This window comes from Danio rerio, chromosome 10 (genome assembly GCF_049306965.1).
Source record: "Danio rerio strain Tuebingen ecotype United States chromosome 10, GRCz12tu, whole genome shotgun sequence".
Classification (NCBI taxonomy): domain Eukaryota; kingdom Metazoa; phylum Chordata; class Actinopteri; order Cypriniformes; family Danionidae; genus Danio; species Danio rerio.
The window spans coordinates 10,023,310-10,040,169 of NC_133185.1; positions in this window are offsets into that span (position 1 = coordinate 10,023,310).

Consider the following 16,860-nt stretch of genomic DNA (forward strand, 5'->3'; position numbering starts at 1 on the left):
GGAAAAAGTGTTGCATTTCTTTCATTCTCCAATCAATTAAAAGCAGTGGAGGGATTTCCGTTGAGGTGACAGCAGTGTTTGTGACTTTTGAAGATAGAAGAGAGACTAGTGGTTGCGGTTTTGAGTTATCCAGAGCTTTAGGACTTCACAAATCTTAAATATCACAATATAATTAAATATTAAAATTTATAACAGTACAAACAGAAAGACTCTTGCACAATAGGCAGCTGATTCAGTCGATGCCTAGTGACATAAAAAGCACACTGTGCTTCTTTTTTAGTCAACAAAAAAGGCATTTCGGTGTGCCTTGCATTTTTTCGGATGTAAATGTGCGTACAGTGTGATTGGCCCCTAACCGCCTGTTGCACCACTTTTCATTCTCCAATCAAATATAAGCAGAGGCGGGGTTTCCGTTGAGGTGACAGCTGTGTTTGTGTTGTCAATACAACTACAAAGATTTTTGAAAAGTTTTAAGAGTTAAGAGTTAAAAAAAGTTTTTGAAAAGTTTTGAGTAGAGACTAGTGGTTACGATTTTGAGTTTTTCTGAGCTGTATGAATCTTGAATATCACAATATTATTACATTTTAAAATCATATTAATATCAACAGCAAGACTCACGCACAAAACCCAGCTGATTTAGTCGTTGCTTAGCGACATATGAAGCACACAGAGCTTTTTTTTTTTTGTCAACAAAAGACAGTGTGGTGCGCCTCTCGTTTTTGGAACGTAAAAGCATGTTCCGTCTGATCAGCGCTGTGTGCTTGCAGTTGAAATAAAAGTCAACCCTGGGCGGAAAAAGCACATTATGTCAATCGCTTTTCATTCTTTAATCTAATGAAAGCAGAGGAGGGGGTTCTGTTGAGGTGACAGCAGTGTTTGTGTTGTCAAGACAACAACAGAGACTTTTAAAGATGAAGGAGAGACTAGCGATCGCTGTTTTAAGTTATCCAGAGCTCATGACTTCACAAATCTTGAATATCACAGTATTATTAAATATTACAATTAAAACAATATCAAGAGCAACTGACAATAAGCATCTGATTTAGTCGTTGCTAAGTGACATAAAAAAGCGCATGTTGCTTTTTTTTTTCATTGTGGTGTGCCTCGTGTTTTTGGAAAGTTAAAGCGCATTGAGTGTGATCAGACCCTATTAAATGCATGGTTTTAACAAAACTGAGTTTACATTTCTCAATTCTTAGTTTTAGGAATCTAAATTCAGACTTGCAAGACTTTAAATCTAAATTTCAAGAAAGCCTATTAACTCACAAATGGCAGAAATAATTGCTGTTCTGATAAAAAAAAGTTAGATATAATCAGAAGTTGAAAATTCAGGGTTGTTGCATTTACTTTAAATTTTTTAAAATCTTTTTTTAATTACCCTGTGTAAAAGGCAGGGTTCCACACAATTCTTTCATGCTGTCCCAGATTAATTTAGCAAATTTAAGTGGATTAAACATAAAAAAATTACGTTGTCTAAAAAAATCTTAAGAATTGTATTTCAGAACCTTTTAAATAAGTAGTTTGAACAAAAAGCAAAAATAATTTATTTGGAGTGTACATGCCAGAAACTGACCCCCATACAAAAAGGCAAAACACTATTACAATTAATGCATTTGTTCTAGTGACTTGCATTCTAGTGAGTTTTTTTAGTTCACATTAAAAGTTCTACAAACTTCTGTTAAATCAGGATATTAAATATAATTAAACATACTATTATGCATGTAGATCAGGTGCTCTAACTTCTATTATTTGACTTTTTGGGGATTGTGTGTTTTCTTTTCATGTTTTGGCAGTCAGAATTGTTGATACAATCACACATTCACCCCTTGTTATAAAGGTTCTTGCTTTCTTTCACCTGGCCTGCACTTCTGCCCAAACACCACCTTCCGTCTTAATCCATCAGTGCGCTGTGTGTTTTCAAACCAGAGCATGACTGCGTAGTGTCATGGAGCTCTTGAGTCCCCTCGGGTAAAGGCCAATTTCCCCCAGATCTCCCTCCTCACTTCCTTACCAGGACCGTCTGAACAACACCACAGGTTCAAAGAGTCAGAAGTGCACAGACGCGGAGCAGCACAGGTCAATTGGCCCTACAGGCAACAGCGCTGCTGCCTTAAGTAAATAAACCTGTGTGCGAAGTTTGGTTCTTCAGCATGTTTTTACAACAGGTTTTCAAATGACATGCAGGTAAAAGACGCTTATTGTGCTGCCGGATCATTTTCCATTGACTTTAAAATGTGGAGCATTTTTCTGGGAGGTCCAGCATGTGAAATTTAATAAAACCATGGAACTGAATTTGTCGTTTTTTCCCTGCAAAATTTAGACTCGCTCCTGCTCCATGCAAGTCAGACGTCATTCTGGTTGAAGTTTTCTTTGAAGAACAAAAGTAAGCTGATGTCAGATTGCAGCCTGTGAGGCACTGCTGAATGTGCTGTGACGTTTTTTTGGCCGGAAAAACAGATTAGTGCAGAGCCAGCTTTGTGCCAGTTAACAGGGGACGTATGGGATACGAGCCCTGCGGGTATCTTATCGAGAGAAATGTGATATATTTAGAGTAACTGTTAACACTGGGGCAAAACAATAACTGTAAACTGATAACAAAAAGATTTGGACGATATAATATGAGGTTGCTTTAAAAAAAGAAAGTTGTTTTGCAGCAAGGTCGCTGCTAAAATTACCAGGGCCTGGGACAAATTTTTAAGGGGTCTCCCTGGATGATGCAGAAAACTGTGGTTTGAGATAAAATAAAGCAATACATCATGAGAGGATGCCTAATACAGTAGCTGGGTTTTCATCACCTTGTGCAAATGCACAATTTTAAGTATTGCATGAGAAACGATCGATTGAAATGGCAAGTATTATATGTAAAGGCCTCAGTTCAGACTGCAGGATTTTCAAAGTAGTCGTGTCACAGATTTTCACATTACCTGACTATCTGGGGTAGTGTTCTGTCACTGTTAACACTGCAAGATCAGGAGGTTTCACACTGCATAACATTACAATAGGAGAACCACTGACAACTTTGTCTTGGTCCAAAAAGTACCTCTCACAACCAAAACCATGTGAGAAATGACATGGAAACAACGCGAGGTCATGTAGTGTATCTTTTGTTACTAACTACATAATGAGAAAGAATCCTTTAGTGGGGTAGAAAAAATAAGAAATTTGCTCACCTGGCTTTGCAGCGAGTCACCAATTTCTCTCAAACTTTTTCCTATTTCAACCGGGTTGTGAAATGGCTAAGATAAGACGTCAAGAAGATTCTGACGGTATGATAACCTTGGATAAAAACATCACGGTATTGTGCTTACTGCCCTAAAATATATTTATTTTAAATGTCTGGGTAAAAAACAAAAACTTTTTTCCCCTTTAAAACAATATATTCTATTTTTTGAAAAATTATACTTTCGAGCAGTAAGCATATCAGGCTAAATAATTCAAATGAATCATTGACTTCTGGTGTCTTCATTTGTTTCAAAAACAAATTTCTGTACAATTTAAAATGGCTTAAAATCTTTTTTTATTTTTATTATTTTTTTTTTAATTGAAAATACAAAATCCAAATACAACAAAATGGGATTCAACTTTACAACTTGTGTGTCATATATGGAAGGCTCAACACAAAATAATATACAAAGATACAAATGTAATATACAAAAACATTCAAGTTAAAATAAATCCAAGAGTGAAAGGAAAACGCAAAAATTAATTAAATAAATAAATAAAAAATAAGTACAACATATATATCATCTATGGCAAGTTATATACTACAAATAAATTGAACATTTTTAAGGCAATTTTTGTTTTCATTTTAACCAGGGCATCTGAAAATATTTTAAGTTCTTTTTTAAATATACAATAAGTAATGGAGGTGTTTTGAAATATCTACATTTATGAATAAAATATTTGGCTAACACAATTATCATATTTATCAAATCGTGCAAAGTAGAGCACTCTTTAGTAATTCCATATAGTACATCTTGTAATGTAAAAGTCAAACCTTCAGCATTCACATTTTTTATTATCAACCTTGTACTTTTTTCCAAAATGATTGAACGGCGCTGCAAGAGAAAAATATGTGTTCTGTGTCTTCACTAAAGTGTTTACATAAATGGCATGGTGAGTTTTCGAAGTTAAATTTTAGGTGTAAAATGGCTTAAAATCTTAACGGCTTTAAATCTTTGGATTTTTTTTTTTTCTGCTGGAGATACTGTTGTCCTAAAAATATATAAATAAAAAGTTTTAGACATACCTTAGGAACAGTATTACATATTATTTTCAAGTTTTAAAACCTTGACTTTTCCAAGCCGCGGTAAACTTTGAAAATGGTTATCGTCCCATGCCTAGTGCCGCTGCCAAATTTCCACTAGTTTTTCCTTCATTTCCTAAGTCCAAATAGACCGAAAATAAGTGCTTTTAACTTCTCCCCAACCTATACTAGTGAATGCTGCGCTCTCATTGGCTGTAGGTAATTGGTGATGTTATTTTCATTCGGAACACATTTCACACAGCATGATTTTGAATCACCAACAAGTCTAGATATTTAGCATGCCAAACATCTGACGGGTGTCGACGACGACTCCTTCAATTTTCTCAGATGGCGTCATTGATAGTTCATGCAGTGTGATTGTTAATCACGTGAAGGAGTACCGATTTGTCTGTGATTTCAGGAATTTGTCGGCGATTTCTCTAAACCTGTCAGCGAGTCAAAATCTGGGCTAAAGTTATGCAGTCTGAACTCAGCATTACTTAAGGTGTTTTTGAGGTTGTATTTGTATGTTTTTGCACATAAAACAAAAATAACTTTATTTAGCATTTTCTTTTCCTCAGTGTCAGTATAGGGTGCATGTTTACAAGAGCCATATGCTCTGTATGCGCACTGCCCTACTGATGGATACCTCGGATGAGCCTGTGCTTTGTTTCAAACAGAGGAAGTCGTGTGGGCATTCGAGGTATACATCAATGCTAAGTGCTCTTGTACGTGTACCCTATACAGACACTGAGAAGAAGAAACTTGGATATAGTCAATATTTTATGTTTACGCAAAAGTATTCTTGTAGCTTGATAATATTCGAACTGAACCACTGAGGCATGTGGTCTGTGTTGAAGCTGTTTTTTTTCCCCTGGACTTTGAATGAGCTGGGACCATTGCTGTTTATGGAGGATGAGAGAGCTCCCAGATTACATCTAAAATAGCTTCAATTGTGTTCTAAAGACAGACAAAGGTCTCAGGGTTTTGAAATGACATGAGGGTGAGTAATTATTAACAGAAGCTTCATTTTGGGTAAACTAACCCATTAAGTTGATTCCAATCTTTATTTGATTTAATACAATGAGATTTAACACAATTTTATTAATATTTAGAGAGCCTAAGGAGAGTGAATAGTGGGAGTGGGCAGAGCTTTTAGGACTCTTTGCTTGCTGCTCTCTAATTGGTGGAATTTGAATATAGCATCCTATGTAATGTAGATTTTGTAATGATTGCTCCTAAAGCATTGTTTAATTTATTTGTCTTACAAATAAGCTCAATAAATATGAATAGATTCGTTCATCAAAATGATATGACAGATCAGTGTTTCTCAACCACATTACTGGAGGACCACATACACACCTAATTCAGGTCAGCAGCTCATTAAGAGAGACTGAAAGACCTGTAATGGGTGTGACATCCAAAACATGCAGTGTTGGAGGTTCTCCAGGAGCGTGGTTGAGAAACACTGCAACAGATAAACAACCACATGGCTCTTGGGTTTGCCTTTATAGGTTTACTTTATTCTAAATAAAATTTCAGAGAACATGAACTTTTAAATGACAAAACCTTAATTTTGCATAATATACACTGTAAAAAAAAAATGCAGGGTTCCACACAATTCATTCATGTTGTCCCAACACAAATCGATTAAGTTAACTTTAACAAATTTATGTGGATTGAACATAAAATAGTTAAGTTGTGCCAATGAAATCTTAAAATTGTGTTAATTCAGCTTATTTTGAATAAGTAGTTTGAGCAAGCAAAAAAAATGTTTTTGAGTGTAGAACATTAATGGTTACATTTATAAGAGGCTTAAAAAATTATATATATATATATATTTGGAAACAAAATAATGCAGCAGTCATTCACATTGTGGGAAATATCTGACTTTTAACTGGACTGCTGCAGATCATGGGTACATTAGTCCAAAAATGGCCTTGTTTCCATGCTGAAAGGGTTTATAATATGTTTTTACCCAAGAACATGATACGTGTAGATACGTGAAAAATAATTTTAAACTCCACCTTTATGACCAGAGCTCTATAATTGCAGTCATCATTTTTAAGCATAGTCAGCAGAGGTCAAATTTTTCTTCATGGAGTCATAATTAGGTCAACTGCATGTCAGTCATTACTTGTGTTTGCCAATTAAGAGTCACTAAACTGTTGCTTATACTAAGGGTTAGTGATTTGGTAAAAGAAAAAGTCAAATGTGAACTTTTAATGCCTCACACTCGATCCATATAAAGGAAGATCAGATGAAATCCTTCTAGAACCATGAGAATCAGCTTGATGTGTTTTATCTAAATCAGAAAATGTATCTGTTATAGGCCTACTAGGAATCATTCACCCAAAATTTAATTTCCATCATTATTTGCTCACTCTCATGTGGTTTAAAATGGGGGCACCCTTAAATTTTGGCTCTTTCAAACTTTCTATTTCCTTTTCAGTCTGAAATAGTTTTGAAGGATTAAAGGCATATGCCAAAACAGTGTAATATTGACAGTATAATATCTCATGTAATCTCTGAATCAGTGGTTCAACAATGGAAAGAAGAAAACAATAAAAAAGATTTTGTAAACTGACTTTATATCTAGCTTAGAAAAGACATTCTGTCACATCTGATTAGTTATTCATAAATAAAAAGTTTTTAGAGTCTGCATTTTGCCAAATATATAGATGATATTACACAATTATTATATTTTTATTTACAAATTTGAAAGAAGTGTTTTGACAACACACTCAAATGAAAAACAATATCCTGAAAATGAAAACAGTCAACTTTCTTTGCTATAAAATAGTTTTGAAACATAGTTGTCAATTTTTTTATATATTTATATTTTTATTTAGTTTGTGCATATTACACCCAAAAATTTATAAAAAATAGTCATATATTTGTCCAATTGCATCTTAAGCATAATTTGGTAAACTATCTCTTTAAAAAAATAGTTCAACTCCCCCCCACAATTCTACAATCTTATACTTAACTTCCACTTACAAATCTGTTTGAGTTTCTTTCCTTTGTTTAAAACGCGCGCACACACACACAAACAAAGATATTTTGAAGAATGTTGGAAACCAGTAGCCAATAACTTGCATATATTTTATTCCCCTGCTATGCATATCAATGACTACAATGTTTCCAACATTCTTCAATATATTTCTTTTTGTGTTAAAAAGGAACCTCAGGAAGGCGAGTCAATGGTGACAGAATTTTAATTTTTGAGTGAACTATCCCTTTAAGGACTAACAAGTACCTTTGTTGTCATTTATCCGAAAGTCTCTAACTACAAAATTCACCGAAGATACCCAAAGGTGCGGTCTGATCTGATCCAGCACCTCCCGCAGGAAGCGTGGACAGCGGTGACAGTGACCCGGGCCGTTCCGCAGGTCCACACAGGAGGCTGGAGTCTGTAGGCAGTGCCCGGGGGCTCGTGGCAGCGCTAGTTCAGACCTCAACAAAGGAAATAGAGGTCAGTGTTGGTCGACTCTGCCCCGGCGCAGGAAGCTCACTTTGGCAGCGGAAAGAAATACAATACTGGACTTTCACAAAGCAACAGCCCGCACGGGAGTCCATGGTGCTAAAACACTCAAACAAACGAGCTCATTCTCGGCCCTATACTGTCAATATTCCTATTGTTCGCTGCTGACTTTGACAGGATCAAATAAATATTTTGAAGCAGCGATTTGCACAAAAAAACACCTTATCATTCAGTCATCGGGCCACATGGCGAACATAATGTTGTGAAGTATAAGCTATGACCTGTTTGGAGAACCTCCAGAACTAGGAACGTCAGTGTGAAAAATCGTGTAGTTGACAAATTGGCAGTAAAAAAAAAACAAAAACGCTATTTTAAAAATAAAAATTGGATATGTTTACGTAGTTCTTCATTAATTCTGTCATTTAAAAAAAAAAAAATTGTACCTTAAAACTATCAAATCCTGACTCCAATAAGCTACAAATACAAATTGTATATCATTGGAACGAAGACACATTGAGCTTTACTGTGGTAAAAGGTGAAGTTACATGTTAAAAAAATATAAAAAGTTATACATTATGAAGTCATGGGCAAAAAATGTATTGTGTTCAATATTTGTTTTCCATATACAAATACAGAAAAACATTATTATAATGTCCTAGAAAAAACATGGCTTACCAGCCAATGATTTTTTGAGTTTATATTTCAAATTTGATGAGGAAAGCACGCAAAATGAGATTACTGTAAAAAAGTTTTCTGAGGCATGTCAATGTCCTTCTCTTCCTCACCGTCAGAGGCATTTTCTCAAAAATGATCTTCCCAAGCTAAAACATTAACAGTTGCTGAATGATTTGGTCTACATTCACAGTTCATGTATCTTTGGAAGAAGACACTCTGGGCTTTGTCTTCTAGAGTTTATAATGTCATACATCCTATGACAACAAAAATTAAATCTAATAATATAAAAAATGCTGTAGTGTGAGAGCAGTTTATCTTTAATGTCAAACACTTTTCTTCATATATTGCTTTATTTGAAATTATCAATGACTTTTTCAAGGACATTTTCAATCAACAGGGCTGCCACCCCAAAGGACAACAAAACTTAACTTTATAGTGGTTCCAAAAATGTTATAAATGTGAGCTCCATTACATGGGGCTGCAGTCACTTGATTTTGAATGGTTTTCTTCAACTTAGTAAATTTTTCTGTGGAATGGACTATATGTTCAGCTAGTGTTTTTCAGCCAGTGATGAACTTCCGGTAAAAGCTTTATGTGACTATTTTCAGTTTCATATGGTTCCTTTTACAGCATCGATGTTGAAATGTAATTCAAATATAATCAGTTAAATATACTTAAGCAAGCATTTGGTTGTTAAAGTGTAAAAAAAAGACGAAAAACACCATTAAAAATACTGGGGTAAAATTAATTTCCATATTTTAAAGACATGGCATGGAAATAATATAATTGAATGCAGTGCTTCTTATTTGGTCTGATACCCACTTTATATTGTATTTTGCCAGGCAGTTAAGATCGCTTTTTTTTTTTTTTTTTTTTTTAAGAAATCAGATCTTAAACGTGGTGATTTTGTATGGAATGAACATTAACCAGAAGCCATGACTGATTGAAATTAAAAGTCTGTGTGTATATACCGCATTGCCTAATTTAAAATGATCATATTGACCTTCTTCATTCTAAAATGTGGACGTGCGCTCTATTTTGTGATTGTTTTAAAACTTCCGATTCAGTTTCCAATGGGAGAAATGACCATAAATAATAATAAATGGTAGAAAGCAGTCAAACTACTTGCTCTACAAACAAGTGTGTCCATGACTATACCGACAAAGCAAAATAATATAATAATAAGATTTAAGTTTGCAACATCAAGCATCATAACAAACAGTTTTTAATGTCTAAAAATTATTAGAAGTGAATGAGAACGGAAGTCTCAGGCCTAAGAGATTCAAATGGCTGTGCGGGCTCAAACGAAAAGAATAAGTTCAGTAGTGTCACACCAGAGGATGAGATGTATCAAGTTCTTATGTTTTAAAAAATATATGGATGGAAAAAAATATTGCTATTTAGTAAACTAGGCCTAAGGTAATATTAATTCATTTAATTTAATCAAAAAGAGCTTGAGACTCTGTCTTTCACACTATAGGACAGTTTTGAGATTTGTCTCAAAAATGTAAAACAATTAATAACACAGCAGTTTTCATAACAAGAGTCTCACAAAAGACTAAAATATTTAAATTTACAAAATTTCAAAGGATGTATATACTAATTTTATAAATATTTTGTCAAATGTGATGTCAAAATGCAGCATTATGCCAATAACCTATTTAAAATTATGCATTATCAGATGCATTTACCTAGTAACCTTAATTAATGGTTAAATTTAACTACTTAAAATGTCATCAATTCTTGCTTTCACTGGGATTCGAATCCTCAACCTTCACTTTAAAAATAGAACCATTTAACCAGTGTAAAAATATTACTTGATTACACCAAAAAATAAGCTTCTACAACTTAGTTTCTCAATAAAAACTGTTGTAAATGAAGTTGATAAAACGTATTATCTAATAAGAAGGCTGTGTGATATGTTGAAACAATCTATCGATTGTGGTTTTGTCGAAGTTTTAACTCGTTGTTGTGTCTGTTTATGACATGCCCGAATGTTATATGTTTACTCAAGGCTTTCTGATCTGGCGTGTTGAGAGGCGCTTTCATGTTTCCACTTAAAATGGCCTCTCACTCGAGTGGCTTTGAACTCACATGCAGGTCTAAGTAAAATACACAGGCTGCCACAGTCTGTTGACTAGCGCTCCAGATGTCACTCTGTGGAACAATACATGCATATTGCAGGATAATGCAGCACTTGATCCATACCATAAGTATAATGGGCCTTGCATTTTAATGGGATTAATGTCATGTGTTTGACAGGACTCACTGATTTTACTCGTGCGCACAAGCAAACTCAAATGGCAGTTGGCAGAGTACAAGAAACACACTGAACACCTTGACAGTCAAAAAAAAAAAAAAAAAAAAGCACTGCGACTGGGGTTAGATGGTCAAACATTTATTATGGCACAGTATTTACCAGTGGTGAAAAGAGTATGTTAAAATTATACTCAAGTACACAGCAACATATTCATTAGTGTTACATTTTGAGTGTTGCGGTAATTCAGTGTAAAGTGTTGAAGTTCTAGAGTTAGATAAAGATAAAATAAACATCTCAGTGTAAAAAGCTGATTTGCCTCCTTGTTCTGCAGAGTTACATGTATCTAACACTATTACAGTGTTGACTACTACATCCGGGAATTTATGCAGCAATATAATCCCTGGAGGATTTTACCAGACACCATTTTCTTTTACCACGAGGAGCAATGAGTGACTGTTTTGAATTGTTTTCCTTAAACAATAACCGAGTAGATAATAAATTGTTGCCAATATTAAACAAGATATATTTTTATTTCCGTGTGATGTTGAACATTTGACCTATAGCCTGTTTCACACCGCAAGCGTAAGCGGCGTGTGAGCAGAGCATGAGCAGCGCGTGTTTTTTCGGCGTCCATGTTAACAGATTAGAGCTTGCATACTGCGTGTAGCAGCAGCGCGTCAGCGCGAGGCAGGCCCGGATTGGCTGATCGGGAGGACCGGGAGAATTCCCGGTGGGCCGGTCCGTTTTTTGGCCGCGAGGGCCGGTGTCCCTAGCTTCAGAATCTGTTGCTCTCAGCAGTCACACTTTTTAAAAATTATTTATTTATTTACTTGACCACAGCCTTCTTATTCATTATTTTAACGCAGCTCTGCTCTATTTATCTATTTTTTCGTAGCCTCGTGAGCAAGATGGAGCCTACAGGTTAATGATCATATACCTAGATAAGTCGCCATTAAATGCACAGCTGTTGTGGTACAGTGGTTAGCATGTTAAGTTATGATGCTGCCATCCCGGGTTCGGTCCTCGTCAAAGAAAAATTTTTTTTTCAATTTTATTGTTAAGACATAATGCTGTAGGGGTTGTTGAACATTTGAAGTTCTAAAACAGCTGTTTTCTCAAAAAAGACGTGATAGTGTAATTAGAAACTGAATTGGAAATTACCTTATTTTAATATAGTCAGTGGTGAACTAAGGTGGGCCGGTCTAAGGCTTGAAACTCCAGGGCTGAAAAAGAGTCCCACTCCGGCCCTGGCGCGAGGCGTGAGCATCGCTAAAGCAGCAGTGCAGCGATAGTTTCGGCGCTGAGTTTATTTTTGCTGCGCTGCTCACGCTCAATTAAAGTGACAGTGCATTGACAATGACCAAAACACATTGAAATGACAGTAAAAAGTAACAATTTTACCCAATGAATGCTTCAATAATGTTCACTGACTTATATATAGTCAATCAAATCAACTTAAACGATTAAAAATGCCCACATTTATTTAGGCTCGACTTACAAAACCGAATGTAAAACAGTATTAGTATCCGTTTTGCTTAGGTTGCACACTAGTGTTGCAGGAGAGAGGAAATAGAAAGTGGCCACTTAAAGACTGCTATTTACATGAGCTGTAGTGCATAGCAAAGTGTATTGTGTGTCGTGTAGTTCGACACGCTTGCTGGCTGATGTGAGTTCGGTGTGTGCTGTGCAGCTGAATCAGAGGAAGAAAGTTGTATTCGGCTTTGTTTTATGTTCACTCAAGTTATTCCACACGGGAGCTGTTGTGAACCCGACAACACGAGAATAAGTAAAAGAAGGGCATGCATTAATTACTTTTGTTCGTTTCATCCTTTGCACATGCTGTTGCTCTGCTGCTGGACATTATTGAAGCAGAGAAAGTAACACTAGTTTGATCATGCATAAATATCATTCTAACTATATTGTATAAATGTTGTTATAACTAGCCCTACAGCAACCTGACAATCAAAAACCACATGACATGAGAGCACAGGCGACTGAGTGCACCAGACATGAATGACACTCCTCATAGAGCTTAAGAAGCACACAGTACTGTTTGATCTATATCATTTGTAAAATAAAGACTTGTAGGTTAAGGAAACAGCATAGGAGGAGGTTGCCGTGGGCCTTGGTGCAGATGAAAAGTTTTTTTTTTAAAGTGTATTTGTATATAGAGAGATATGTAACTAGTTAGAATAGACAGAGATTGGTGTGTAGCAGCTGCCGAAGAGATGCGCGCGGCAGACGAGGCTGGTGTGAAAGGCTGCTTCTGCGTGCTGCTTCTGCTCTCCATACGCGCTGCGCACGCACTGCTCACGCACTGCTTTCGCTTGCGGTGTGAAACAGGCGTAAAAGTGTTAACACATAAAACTAAGTGTGTTCATATTTGACACTATATAAGTGTGCCAATTAACACTCTCTGAGTGTTGATAATGTTAACTCTTTTTAAAAGTGTAATTTTAACACTTTTATAGTGGTTCCCATATAAACTCTGAGGAAGTGTTAATTTTAACTCCAAGGTAGTTAAATCTACTATCTAAAATTTGCAGTGTAAAAGTACCATTATTTGCCAAATTTATTTGTTCTAAATACTACTCAAAATTCAAGTAGAAGTAGCTCTTCTAAAAGTACTCTCGTGGTGAAAATTATTACAAAATATATCCTGCAAAATAAAAGGCTTACCTCAGTGTTTTATTTTCTGTCCTGTGATTAGTCCGTCTGATGCAATTTTCCTACGCATGATTTGATTGGATGGGCTAATTCTGCTTAGCCAATCACTGTAAGCAAGAAAAAGTAAACAAAACTGCAGGATGAAGAGAAATAACGGAGTGAAAATACAGATACAGCACTACAAATTAAGTAAAAGTCAATAGCTATGTTTCCATTCACCTATTTTTATGCGCATTTTGCATATATGCACACACACACACAAAAAAAACGATTGATGGGAACGCCATGATCTGCATAAATATTGAAAATGCGCAAAAAAAATCGTATGCACATAACTGAGTAGGATAAACTTTTTATTCTATAAGAAAAGATGCACATAAACTACCATTGAAACACTTTACTGCACAAATTTCAGTACGCGCATTAAAAAAGGTCATGTAATTGTGTGAAAAGAGATCATGTGATGATAAAAATGTGTGTAGATGGACAAACCAGCAGGCTGAGCACATTGTAAACCATCTTAACTGTTGTTTTGGTCATTCTAAAACACCTTACCGTTTGAGTATTAATGTTATTAAATTATTGACCTCCTGAATCAAGAGCGCCTGTGCTTCGCGTCTGACACCTTTAAACGCCACTGCGTGTTAGGATTGCTTTCTGAGGCCCAAGTCATTTATTAGATGAAGAAAAAATTTACGCAGATTCTGCTACTGCAGCAAATTCAGTTTTTACTGTTGATATTTGGCGCCAGTTAATCAAGAAGTGATGATTTTGTTCGCTTTGACTGTTGCAAAAACCTGCTGAAATTGGAGCCTGGGGATGAGCAGAAGGGACTACCAGATGGAGCCAGATGCGAAGACACGGAATCAAGCTTCCAATCAAACGCTTGTATGTCAAATCAACCACGCCCCATAACTTCTCATTTGACCACCTGTATCTGCACTTTAACAAAGGCTCGCAAATATAAATATGAGCACTTACATTTAAAAACACGTAATGATACACGACAATATATGTTGGACTGCAGAAATAAACGATCTTTCATACACTCTAGCCTAAGTTAGAATTAGCTATGAGCACAAAAAACTAAATCTCTTATAGGGGTTGTTGGTATTTGTCGTCTTCATAGCGTAGAAATATCACTTGTAAAATATGAACAATAAGATATAAACAACACATACATTTTTAAAAAGGTTTTTAGTTTTAATTAGCAATCAACAGGACCCAAAATATACACACCATAGATAATAATTTACCATGCGGGAAAAATTGTGCATTTAAAAGATAAATACAGCAAGATTTCTAAATATCAACAGGATATTTACTAATCCCATTCCTGCACTATATAAAATAATCTTTATAAATTTGTACAATAAACTTAGCAGTATTAATACATCAACTGATGTCTTTATGATATAGGCCTATCAGCTGCTGCAACATCGCTTGTATATTGTTTATCATTTTTCCTCTGTTTTCATTTGGTTGATTCCTTCATTTTAATGTTTAGTAGTTTTCAAATAAAAAGCCAACAGTAAATGGTGTACATAAATTATAACATTTACATCTCTATTTGTTATATATGATTTAGTTTCTAGAACATTAATATGTTTAACAGAGAATTCAAAATGTCAGAGATGTCCTTTAAATCGAATTTAAATAACGTTACAAGAGATCAATGTGGAGGTTGGCTATAGTTTTGTCTTCCTAATTATTATTTCAGACACATTAAAAGTATTACTGCTATATAGTGATCACCTGTATTTTCCCTGTTATGGCAAGGTGTGTATCAGCAAACTAATAATAAAGCCCGATAAAGCCCTCAATTTACTGAATAAACAGTGTTCCACCAGATTCTGTATGTCAGAAAGTATAGTTTACTGCTGAACTCATTTTGTCATGGTAAAATAACACAGAAATCAAATCATAACACTTCAATCTCCTCCCGAAGCTCAGATGGTCTGCTTTAAGAATCTGTCAATCACAACTGTCAATCACAATGACACACCCCGTTTTTATAGCATTGAATTACTGGCTAAAAACATACTGTTTACAAGAATTAAGATCTGAGGCTATATCTGCATGAGAACCAGTGCCTTAATTGACCAAAACCATCTTTCTTGAAATTTTATTGCAAGTGTAAAAAAAATTTTTTTTTTTTGGGCTCAAGTCTCGTTCATTAACACAGAGGAGGCGGGGTTTATGACTTCTTCTGCAGCAGCCAGCATCCAGGGGATGATATAACAGCTCACTTGGTAAAAGTATGCATATTCTATTGAGAAAAGCTACTAAATTACAATTATCTGAGTTTTTATAATTTGCTACTTTACACACTTGGTATTTACATACAGTAGTCCTTAAAAAATGCACCGTGGTACTCTTAAATTCAGAATTTTATCACAGTTGTATTTGAAATCATTTTTCGGACATCCAGCATCTAGCCAGAGTAACTGCGTTTCTTTCAAGGGAATTTTTGTTTTGTGAGGACGGTATAAAAAGTTATGCTCCAATGGTAATACGTACAAAACAATTTAGCAATATTTCAAATAATTACCATGCATACATGACATTCTATAAACAAATATGACATTTTGTGGCCATAAATTAGGATTTTTTTTTTCTATGAGTTGTTACATTTTTTGTAATGAATTAGTTCAGTGTGGTCATGATTTCACTAAAGCAAAGGAATGCTACAACAATTCATTCTTATCACTGCCTGGCTGTCATGCAGATATGAAGTTACAGTAAGTAAATCAAAGACTCTAAAATGTTTACTTAACACTGTATTAGCCAATCCTCTGCTAAATAGATGATATTAACATCATAGATATAGATGCCACAAAGGACAGATTCAGTTCAGACACATCAACACATCCACCATCTTGAATTGCTGCCATTACTAAAAATAAAGATCAATGAGTTTTTCAACATTTAAATTCCCCCAAAAATAGGACAGATGAGAATGTACATACTCTACTGTACATGAAATGTACAAAAACACTTTTACAATTCTATCACAGATGTAATTCGAATGTTTAACAAAGACATTACATACATTGTTAGTAATTACAATGTTATTACATAGTAATTACATCCTAAATTAAAGTTTGCAATTACATATATATGGCGTATATTTACATATATATACATAAATACTGTACATAGAATATACATTTTTTTAGGTTTATACATATTATCTTGGATGTAATTACAATGCAATAGCATTGTAAATACAATGTAATGACATAGTAACTAAGTTTGTAATTTCATGTGTGCTGTTTATTTACGTATACAACTATAGATAACCAAATACTGTCCATGCAATATACAAAGAAACATTTATAAGTATTATCTTGGATGTAACTACAATGTAATCCCAATGTAATGGCTTAGTAATTGCACATAAGACAACAGTTTATAAATACATATGCACTGTGTGTATTTACATATAAATACACAAATACATTACTTGAAATATACAAAGAAACATGATTATAAATATTTTCTTGGATGTAATTAACATGTAATGGC